The sequence below is a fragment of the Protopterus annectens genome, chromosome 6.part0 (genome assembly GCF_019279795.1).
Source record: "Protopterus annectens isolate FY-2018-M chromosome 6.part0, PAN1.0, whole genome shotgun sequence".
Classification (NCBI taxonomy): domain Eukaryota; kingdom Metazoa; phylum Chordata; order Ceratodontiformes; family Protopteridae; genus Protopterus; species Protopterus annectens.
This window is the reverse complement of record NC_056737.1, coordinates 1,524,557,317-1,524,569,730: the sequence shown is the minus strand read 5'-3', so window position 1 is coordinate 1,524,569,730 and position 12,414 is coordinate 1,524,557,317.

The following is a 12,414-nucleotide window of genomic DNA, read 5'->3' as shown; positions in this document are numbered from 1 at the left end:
CTGTTTTATGCAACTATCCTTGGTGGTGCAGTGGTAGCGTTGTTGCCTCAAAGCAAGAGGCTCTCCCATTCGACTCTCGGCTGGAGTGAGGGGAGTGCCTTCTGTGTGGAGTCTGCATGTCCTCCCCACGGTCGAGTGGCGTTCTGAAAGACATGCGCGAATGGGCATGCCTTTTTTGAAGGTTGGGCATTGAGCTGGCAACTCAGCACCGTAAAAATCTACTGCCAATCATTAGCGGACCGGAGTTCCGCTGTGGTGACCCCTAACAAAACCCCGGGAAAAGCAGAAAGACAAACAACAACAACAACATAAAATATAGGAAATCATTTTGCCCTAAAATCTCAGGACATTTGCATTTTTACAATTTATTTGCAGGACACAACTGCCCAAAGAGGGATTGTCCCTCGCAAATTGGGACAGGTGGTAACTCTATGCCATTATCCTTGGACTCTTTGTTCTGTTCCCCTTTAATTAGTTCTGTCACATAAGGTTGTCCCATTACTCCAACCAAAAAAGATGTGTGCATAAAAAATTAACAACAGAAACAGTGTTTGTTTTGTCATGTCCATACAAAGAACATCAATAGTCTCAGTACCAGCACTTCCCTCTTCCTCTGGTTCTTCACTCTGAATTACATCTGCCAGAAAAGTGCACCTCTACGGCTTTAGCTGAAAGATACTTTTCAGAGAAAGGTGGCTCTTTCTTGAAAATGATTGCCAGAGTCTGATTGGGTAAGACTTTTTCTTAGACCTAATTAATGACTGTTCTGAGTTCAAGCAGGCAATCTAGGAGACCTTCTTAGCTGCTGAATGCTTGTGTCACTTCAACAGTACTTACCAGACTGGTGGTAATACAAAATTGACTGAGTTCTTTCTATGGGAACTAAAGGCATATTTTGTAATATAAGATGCAGTACAATTTTCATATGCCAATTTGTCCTTTATTTATTTATTTATTTATTTATTTATTTTTAATGGTACTTTCGTATCTGCCTAATCTTTGACACATTATGTCAATTTCATTCTTAAAGGCAGATTGATCTTTTGAGTATAAATTCTGATTATTCATCATATATAGCTGCATTTCCAAGCATTTAATGTTATTTCATGATGTATTATCAAAATTTGAATAAATTCCTAACCATCTTGTCAAAAAATGCTGTTAATTTCACAAATTGCCCATTGCCTCCTTAATTCTATTAAGAAATGTATTAAATCACAAGCTGCTAAGAACCTGATTGTCTGACATACACCGTTCTAAGACAGCAATGTTTCAACAAATGGAATTGTGTTTAAATAATTTCTTTTCAAGATCTTTGACTAGTACCTTTAAACTACCATTAACTTGACTGTTGTTTTATTCCTGATTCCTTCTTTACTGTCACAGTTAGACAGAATTATAGGTTTTGCCAAACTATTTAAAAAGAGTTCCATGAGATGCAGCTTTGCTATTCTTCTTAAGTAAGACTGAGTGAAACAGTTCCCGTGAATCTTATGTTGTTGGACCATTTCACTGGTCATTTTACTGATACTTTTGTAATGCTTTTAAGATTTTGAAAAGCATCATATAATTAATTAGAGATAGAATGCATATGATAACAAAATACCAGTAGGACAGCCATGGCAATAAAAAGTCTCTTTTAATACTGACATAAACCATAAAATAGGACAAGCGCTTTCATGTATCAAGTACGCTTCATCAGATCCTCTAAAATCAGATACAAACCTTCAGTTTAAATACAATAGTATAACCAATCAACAGCTCATAACAATTAAAGCTAATTGAATATCAACTGAGCATTAAAAACACAGAACACATATTCAAACTTTTCTCAGCCTGCGTCCCTTCAATACAGGCCCTTTGAAGGAGTTCCTGCTACTACATCTTCTGCCGACGTGTGTGAGGTTGAAAGCTTTACTAAGACATTAAGAGAACTTGAAATTGATTTGTATAAACTAAAACGCTTTGTATGGCAGCAGTTACACTTGGAGGCGTGTCTACATTTTTGCATTATTCCAAGAGGCACACGAGTTCTATGCATGCCGACTTGTGGTGACACATACCCAGAGTTACTTCAGCAGTGGCAGCAGTTGAATTTGGAGTTTAGTTTCAAGTGTATTACTCTTATGCTTGATTTCTTTAAACCTTTTGAAGATTAATTATCTTTACGAACTGAACATATGTTTTCTGATTTATGAACCCAGTATTCAGGTGAGCACTTCATGCATTTACTAGACAATATGTGCTCCAATGTACTTTTATATGAATCCTGACTGCAGTAAACCAAACAAAGAATACTTCAGCGGGATTATAATGATTTTCATGTCGGTAATGTTTTTGTATGGCTGAGGTTTAATAGTGAATCCGTGATTGATAACAATAACTTTAATGAATTGAATAAAACACAAAATACTCCAATAGTTTCCTCAGTTACCCAAGCAGTTTTAAATTTGGAAGCTCCTGTGTCACAAATTATAACTCCAGCAATTCCAGTGATTGATCAACAAGTAGGAGGTGATCCTGGAGATTCTGCGCCTCTGCCCAATCAACAAGTGCTAACGTATGCACAAGCAGGAGCATGGCCCAAATCTTTGGCTCCTGTAAAACCCGGGAGTATTGAGCATTTTTTACCCCTACCAATTCAACAAAGAACCTTCAATTGTTCTGTCAGTCGGGGGCGACAGAAACAAAAGTTCTTGGGAGACCGGGGCCAAGTACATAGTCAAAGGACACGCAGATAGGTAGTCTTGTTGTTAACCTATCTAATTATAACAGATTAAGTACATTTTCTCCACCGCTACCAGCCCACATTGAATTGTTTGTTAAAATGTGTGAAGATGCCCTGTATAAAGGCACTGAAAGAGGGAGACTGGGTGATTTTCATAACTTGACTAACACAGAGAAAGAAGCCTTACAAGGCTTAATGAACAATGATTTGTTAGCTGTTAGACCGGCTGATAAAGGTGGGGCGGCTGTCCTTATGAATACTGTTGATTACATCAGAGCTATGAATGAAATGCTGGATGATCGTGATATGTATGTTGAAGTGGATAGATCTTATGTCAGAACAGTTACTAATAGGGTACATGATTATTTAGATGAACTATTAATGAGTAGATCAATCACTGAGACTTTATTTGGTTTTTTGAAAGTGACTCACCCGGTTATTCCAGTGATCAAGGGACTCCCTAAAATACATAAATCTTTGGTATCACCCCCCCCCCATGAGACCCATTTTGTTGGGAGGTGGTTGGGTTACTGAATCACTTTCTGTTGATGTTGAAGGTAAATTAAAGAAGGTGGTTCCGATGATTGACATCATATTGAAAGATACTATGCACTTCTTAAATATCAATGAATACATTGCCAAAAATTATGTATCTTCTCTTTTGATGGTTACCATGGATGTTAAGAATTTGTTTACTTGTATACCAAATGATTATGGTATAGATGCCATAAGAAGTGTTTTATTACAAAAAAAAGCCTTCTCTAATGTTGAAGTTGAGATAGTTTGTACATTCCTGGAGCTTATTTTGAGTAATAACTTGTTTCTATTTTGTGAAAAGATTTTCCTGCAGAAATGGGGTGTCGCTATGGGCACCCCTTGTGCTAATTCCTATGTGAATTTAGATATGCACTTTTGGGAGTCAAGCCATCTACATAATAGTCCATATATTAATAAAGTTAAATTATACAGAAGATTTGTGGATGGTGTCTTTATGTTTTGGGATGGGGATTATCACTCTTTGTTCCAATTCGTACAACAGCTAGAATTAACTACTGATTTTTTGAAATTTACTGTCACTAGTTCCTATGATCGTGTTGATTTTCTTGATGTATCTGTTTATAAGAATCAGGATGGAATGTTCATACCATATTATTTAGAAAATCATGCTGGCGGAATGGGCTTTTGAGCCACAATAGTATGCATCCCCGTCACATTTTTTCCAAATATTATTAAAAGTCAATATATGAGCGTTCAAAGGATATGTGAAGGGAGTGAGACCCTTAATTCAGAGGTGCATAAAATGAAAAGCATGTTTCTGGATAGTGGTTATAAGAAGAACATGATGCAGAGACTGGAAAGGGATATAACAACACGTTAATAATATGCAGTCTGAAGCTGCAGTTATTTCCCCATCCAGTAACAATGTTCAAACACGGAATAGGAAATATTTTTCCTTTACCACGGATTTACTAGTAACAACAAAGTGGTAAAAGATATTGTTCACAAATATTGGCCAATTTTGCTCACTGATGACTCCACCGCTAGAATTGTAGGTGAGACTCCACACTTTATATTTCGCAGTAATGCTAACCTGAAACAGCTTTTATGTAAGGATAAGAGGAATTAGGTACTTATGCATGTAGGAAGTGCAAATTTTGTGATGATTTATGCACACAACAAACATTCAATTGTCCCAACCCTTTGTTTAAATTTGAACCCAGGTTCTATGCTGATTGTGATACTAACAATCTGGTGTACTTGGCTATGTGTGATATATGCCCATGTTATTACATGGGCAAAACTACTCAGAGGCTGAAGGAATGTATAAGTAAACATCTATTTGAAATATGTAAAAAGAATGAATTGAATGCTTTGGCCAAGCATGTAATGATATTTCCTGAACACCGGCTTTTGTTTAGGGTTTTACAACCAGTGTACAATAATATCACAGGGGGGTGATGCCAATAACTTCCTTGAACTACAAGAACTTCAATGGATACTGAGGTTACAAGCACACAAATATCCAGGAATAAATAACAGTATCTCTATTAAGCCTGTATTAAGAGATGTAGGCTGAGAAAAGTCAGAATTTGTGTTCTGTGTTTTTAATGCTCAGTTGATATTCAATTAGCTTTAATTGTTATGAACTGTTGATTGGTTATACTATTGTATTTAAACTGAAGGTTTTTATCTGATTTTAGAGGACAACAATGATACAACAACAAAGGTAAGTGAAGATATTTCACTTCCTGATCTGCTTTAAGTTCATTTTAGTAGTCAGTATCTGGTTTAGGTAAATTCTTTAAAGCTGCATTATTAATTCCAGTAAATAACTGCATTGCATTTTGCCATTTAAGTGGTCTAATTGTTGGTATTAACCCTAGTTTTGTTCTTTCTTTTGTATGTGGTGAGTGAATGTCAGGTTAGTTCAAGAGTTCGGTTTGCTTTTAGGCTGTTCCCAGCCACTCAGTTACAGAGCTAATTTTCATATCCACCCACCTTATTGCAGTAAACCAAAGAAACCGTGTTGGGTAAAACCTTGGTGCAGAAATAAATCCAAATGAAAGGTAAAAAGTAAAAAATGCACCAAGATAACACACAGTAAAATGTTTAATCACAGCAAAGTACAAAGTGGTAAGCGCTTTCACAACCGAAGTTGCTTCATCAGACACCACAGTAAAAAATGCACAGGTTTAAATAGAGATTCTAAAGTGCCAATTAATCAATAAAATCACACAATGATTAAGTAGCAGTGAAAAACAATTAAGCCTCATGCTCAAACTAAAAAAAGCATTGCTTATTGCAGTCATGATTTTAAACTCAGTGTATCTGGTGTTTTCACCCATAAAATAATTTGACAAAATAATTCCCTCACTCTCTTTTGTTTATTGGCTGCCATAAGCACAAAGTATAATTTTGTGAATATTTTCCTTTTAAGCTATTTAAATGTATTTGCCTTCTCACTGTATTATTAAAGCCAGAACACAAAGTGTCAAAAATCCAATTCATACTTCTCTTTTAAACTTGATGGCTCTAGAGTTGTCTGGCCTTCCTATAAGTTTCTCATTGGCAACTCCTCCTTATCTCATTTATATGTTCACACAAATGAGTAGCAAATAATTAACTTGGGAAGTTCCTCCCCTTTGACTGCATTTTCTTTACTCCTCTACACACCTAAGCACTGGATAATATGGAAGGTCAGCCTACTAGTTTTACCTCTATTGCTAGCCTTTTAACACTGTACAGTGTACAAAGTGTCTTATGCTCACCAATAATGAACGTATAATCAACACTAATAATTTCAACTGTGACATGTGGAAATCACTGATTAAGCTGGAGGCTTCCCTATCACCTATAAACTTTCCCTGTGAGCTTCATACACCATCAGCACAATGTTAGTCTAATCACATCAGATGTCTTATGTTGAGGCTGTAAAACCATCAATTCCAGAACTTCCTAGAAAGAAGAAAAGTCCCAGAAACAAACCAGGCCACTTATTCACCTCAGGAAAAAGAGTTACCCTTTGAAAAACACTCCACATCTATAATTTTGAACTATAGCAGCAATAAAACATGTATTAGTGATAGATGGCTCTATTGTCAGGCTCATTGACTTGCCAATCACAAGGATGAACAGAGAGATGTCCTTTAGGTGCCAGGATCTCAGACATTATGAGGCCCTTAAGGACCCTAATTCTTGAAAAATATGGTTATGATATGGAGTGGTACATGTGAGAATGGTGCCACAACATGAATAAAGGATTACTGACTTCAACAATTGGCTTCTGATGTCACTTAAAGGGGACACAATATATATCAGCCTTGTAAAAGATGGTAGACAGTCAAACTGCTATGAAAGGAATGCCGTGCACCTTTTCTCATCCAAGGCTTTTGTATATTGGCTAAAACCTTGCCCATAGTGCTTTTTAGGCAACACCAGTCTCTTAAAGCTTCCAATTTAACAAAACAGAATCCAGATAACATAAACTATTGTTACTCAGTGCTAGGAGCATTTACAAAAATCTCCACTCTCTACAAACATTTTTCACCCTAGAAATCATTAATATATAAGAACTCTCCATTAGTGCATTATTTTAATGCCAACCACACATCAAAGCCTATGGCACTAGATAAAAGCCCTAAAGGTGAATGTGCCTCGATATTCTTAAGAAAACATTTTACCTCAGGACAATTTAGACAAGATAATTGCTTGACATTCCTCCGTGTCCAACATACTTTACTAGTATGGAGTCCTTGTACATTAAGCCAAACATCACTCTTTTAGGAGACTTTAGCTACCCCTCCATTAAATGGCAGACTTATACAATATCAAACATGTATGCCCAGAAATTCCTCAATCTCATCAATTCAAAATCTCTGGACAGCAGCTTTGCTTCCTACCAACTGTCACTTCCTCCCTGGTAAATTAGACCACAAATCAGTCATATTCACCATAAGACTGAAACTACAAGTATTAGTCAATGCATAATTATTCAGATATTAAGATTAGCTTAATCTTCTAATCCAAGTGATGATCTGACTAAATTCAAAATCACCATCAAAAATGATGACCCACTGATTATGTTGAATCCTTTACCTCAAAATTCTTTTCAGATGTAAACAGCTGCATAGATGCATCTGTCCCCCTCCAAAGTAAATACAATACCAAATTTAAAACAAAACATCTGTGGTGAAACCCAAATATAAATAGACTATAATATAATAAAAGAAAAAAAATCATGGCACACAAAAATATATTTAACATATATATTTAACAATGTTAAAAATGCTCTTGCCAGTCTTAACAGTGAACTCCAGAGCATGATCAATTCAACCAAAGCCATATATGAGGTACAGATAGCCACAAAGGCAAATGATAATGACAAAGCCTTCTTTAACTATGTTAAAAACCTCTGAAGTAGTGCACTACACTGCACAGAGCTAATATTATGTGATATCACATACTCCTCAGAGCTAATATTATGTGATATCACATACTCCTATCCAGAGGATATAGCCAATCTACAATCAGACAAATTTAGCTCAATGTCACCCCCGTATTCCCAGAAAACATCTAGACCTCCCTCTCAAATCTCCGAAGAATAAGTCTTCAAGGCATTCTCCAAAGCCAGAAAACTACTTACATGGGGCTAGATAATGTGCCAGGATGTCTACTGGTAAGCCTAAAACAAGAGTTGGCAACCCCCCACAGAGGCTATTCAGCATCAGTCTCCCAACAGGCTTTGTGTCAGATGAATGGAGGATAGCAATAGTCATTCCATATTACAAGGGTGTGGTATCATTTGACCCTGTTATATATATAGACCCATACATCTGACCAGTCTCATCTGTAAGTATATGGAAAGGATCATTATGGAATTACTAAATATGGATTTACACAACCTACAACCTCTTGACCCAACCCAGTTCATATTCATTAAGGGGAAATCCTGCCTACTTAATCTATTCAACTTCTTTGAGAAGGTCTCTGAATCAGTGGATGAAGGCAAAAGCATTTGGCAGCATTCCACATTCAGACATCATAGACAATCTATCCATGTTAAATGTAAATTCTTATATAACTCACTGGATAGCAGATTGGCTGAAAAAAAGAGGGTGCAGTCCACTCCCTTTGACATTTACTTCTCAGAAGTCAAAGGAAATACTAAGGGTCTATTGCTGATGAAATCTGTGGATTAATCTAAACCTGGAGCTATCATAAACTTCCAAGAGGACTCCAAGATCCTCTGTGAGGGTTTTTCCCAAACAAGCAGCTGGTGTAAAAAACATGGATGAAAATTTAGAGCCAAGAAATGGATAATAGTATATTAAAATTTAGAGCCAAGAAATGGATAATAGTATAATTTAGCAAGAAGGACCACATTTGTTACTATCAGATTAACAATACACCCCTGAAAGCTGATCCCATAGTCATTGATCTAGAAATTTATGTCAACCAAGAACTGTCCTCAATCATCACATATCCACTGTTTAAGGAAGTACATTTTCATTGCACAACTGACATAATAAGGTATTGAATCCAAGTCTAGGGATGTAATCATTCCACTGTAATTGTCTCTCATTAGACTGATCACTGAATATAACGCCCCTTTTCACATATACCTGTCTAAAACATTTGGCACAAATAGAATGACCACAATGTTTTTTCACTAAAAACAAGGGTTGAAATCATAAAAACAATGCAGACATCTAAAAGCTCTGTCCCACTGCTCTGTATTATACAGGCTATAAGAGATGACCACTGCTTCATATATAGAACCTCAAAAGGCCCTATCCTGTCTTACTTATTATGCAGTCACAAATCCAATGGTAGCATAAACACCTGGTCAAGGGATTGCAATCTCTTTTGCAATATAAACAGGACATGTTGGAAAGATAGATATGCATCACACCGAATACCACTCTTATAGAACTGTGTTCCACTTCACATAAAGCAAACTACTTCTGTTATTCTGTTCAGACAAAATATGGATGATTGGATGAGAAACATTAAATTCACCCCAGATTAGTACCTGTGTCCCTTATGGAGTGAGGCAACAAGAAGTATCCCAACATATCCTTCTTCTTCATGCTCTGGGTTATTCATGCACAACATATAACAGGTAAAAATCGAGTGCAAGTATGACATTAAGCCTGAGTGGAATCCTTCTTTCAACTTGAATGATGTTTATATGAAAGGAAAAGATAATAGGCTTCAATAATTGGCTAAATTGCTGGTGCCATTCCGGAGGAACCTAATATGAGTCAGCATGGGATGAGATGCCCAACAGTCCAGCTTGTTTTGCTATTGATGGCCAACTCCTCTCTTTTCAGGGTTTCTGCATGCTGGCTAAAGCCTTTGCTGTGCCTAGTGCCTTTTTAGATAGATTCCATTTGATGGATATTGCAGTTTAACATATCAGTCTTAGAGGTGTCAGTTCTTAATATGAGAAATCTAAACAATTAATGTCCTTATCTTGAAGCGCTCCAACATTTGGAAAATATCTACTACCCCACTGAAGTCTAACCATAAACATGTGACCTTTTCCTTTAAACTCCCCAAAGTTCCTATGGCAATCTCCACTGAATTTTGGTACAAACATGCCAACCTCAAACTTCTATGTGAAGAAATATTAAAGTTCACTTATGACTGCACCTGCCCAGACTTTAACACAGCAGAAAGATTCACTAAGGAATTCACCACTCATTTAAGAAAATTTATGGCACTGACGGTCCCTACACAAACCAAGTATCATTTGAAATTCAGGAACAAACAGCCTTGGTGGTCCACTACCATAAAGAAACTCTACAACAAAAGAAAGAAACTTCTCATTTAGTAAATTTACAACCCATCTTCTCAAAAATAATAACAAAATTATTACATAAAAACTGAAGAACACTATCAGAACAACTAAAGGAATCCATGAACTTAGGCTGGCCTCTGAAGCCAAAGATAATTATAAATCCTCCTTTAGCTATGTTAGAAAACTAAAAACTTTCTGACCCGATTGACATTGCCAATATACCTATGAACAAATTTAGTGCCAGTTTCACCCCTGAGACTTCTATTCATAGACCCACAGTATCTAAATCACTTTCTCCCCCAATTATCTTTCAAGATCATTTAATGAAAGTGCTAACCAAGACCAAAAATACTTCCTCTTTGATAGCTGATAATATTCCTGGTTGCTGAATTCATAGTGTTTAATATGCTCTAGCAGATAAAACTCATCAAACTGTTAAGCTTAAGTTTAGCTACTGGTTTTGCCCCTGATGAGTGGTGTACAGCAGTGGGGATGCCCCTCTGTAAGGGTGACCTTATAACTGACCCAGATAATAACAGACCTATCAGACTTACAAGCCTTTTCTGCAAAGCCATGGAATATTTTATAACTGATCTTATAAACTGCCGTATCAACAATCTTGTTAGTCTTGAACTCCAAGAGTCTGGTCTTGTACATGATTAATCCTGCCTATTTAGTCTGATTAAAAGGGTTACAGAGGCTGCAGTAACAATGCAGTGCATCCAGAATACCTTCGTCTGGATAAGATCTTTGACACTATTCCCCATGCTAAAATCAAGCAATGGCTAAATGGCTTAAAGATCGACTTGTGTTGTAAGATGGATAGCAAACTGACTGAAAGACAGAACCCATACGGTGTGAGTTTCAGGTGACTCATCTGAAAGTATAAAATTGACTAGTAGTGTTACTCAGAGCTGGGTGCTATCACTTCACCTTTGTGGTATTTACTTTTCAGATTTCCAAGCAACGGGCCAAGACCTTGGGCTAACAAAGTCTACAGATGATTGCAAACTAGTGATTGTTATTATATCATCTTATGATATCCAAACCATCAGAATGAACCTGCTTTAGTAGTCTCTTGATGTACTAAAAATGGGTTCAAACTGAATGCTAAAAAGAGTACTATCATCACTTTTAGTAGGTAACCCCTCCTATAATCATACTGCCTAGGAAATGCATCACTACAAAATAAAAATGTAGTCAGCCACTTAGGTACCTGGATTGATAGACACCTCTCTTCTGATTACCATGTCAGGGAATCCTTTTATTTAGTCCAGCTAAATGCCAACGTTCTAAAGAGGAAATAACTTTCTTATACTCAGTATTCATCAGGCCAGTAATTAAGTACAATGCTCCGTTTAAGCTGTATTTCACTAAACATATGAAACAATTAGAAAGATCTTAAAGGTTCTCATCAAAAAATCACAGGCTTGAAGTCTCTGAGCTACCAAGTGAGATTTGAAGACCTATACCTTTATTCAGGGTCTTAGACTTTTGACAGGATCTCTCTGTCTTGCTTGCCATGCTATTAGAGATGAAATCATCTTGAACTTCCAGTTTCTCAGCAAGCCCGATATTTCCTCCATTATTAGGCTAAATTAAACATGTTGGAAGAATAGGTTTATAACTCAGCACCTCCCACGACTCTTCAATAAACTTCCCTTGCATGATAAGCAGTTACTATGTTCCCTTAAACATAAACTGGATCTGTATTCACAAATTTTCTACAGGATTGACTGGTGTGGCTCTCCTGGAGAAAGGAGATATTGCCTGAAGGATAGTACGAGGAAGGCAAAAATGGTCATTAGACTTAGTGGCCTTTGAGTAGCTATGAATGTATGATTCTATAAACAGATACACAAGACATTAAATATTAAACTGAGGAACAAGTGGGATAATGTATTAACTTCAAATACATAAAATGAAAAACCATCTAATGGGAAGTCACCACTCCAAGCATGTCTGCATGTGTGCATGTGTGCATGTGTGTGTGTAAGTGTGTGTGTGTGTGTGTGTGTGTGTGTGTGTGTGTGTGTGTGTGTGTGTGTGTGTGTGTGTGTGAGGATGTCTGCATGTGTGTGTGTGTGTGTGTGTGTGTGTGTGTGTGTGTGTGTGTGTGTGTGTGTGTGTGTGTCTGTGTGTGTGTGTGTGTGTGTGTGTGTGTGTGTGTGTGTGAGGATGTCTGCATGTGTGTGTGTGTGTGTGTGTGTGTGTGTGTGTGTGTGTGTGTGTGTGTGTGTGTGTGTGTGTGTGTGTGTGCACATGTACATGCACAAATGTAAATGTTTGCAGGTGCCTGTGCAGCTGTGTTGTGTGGGTTGCTATGGGTAATGCTGTTATGGTTACCTGATGTTGTTAGCTGCTCACTGTTTGATTTGGAGAC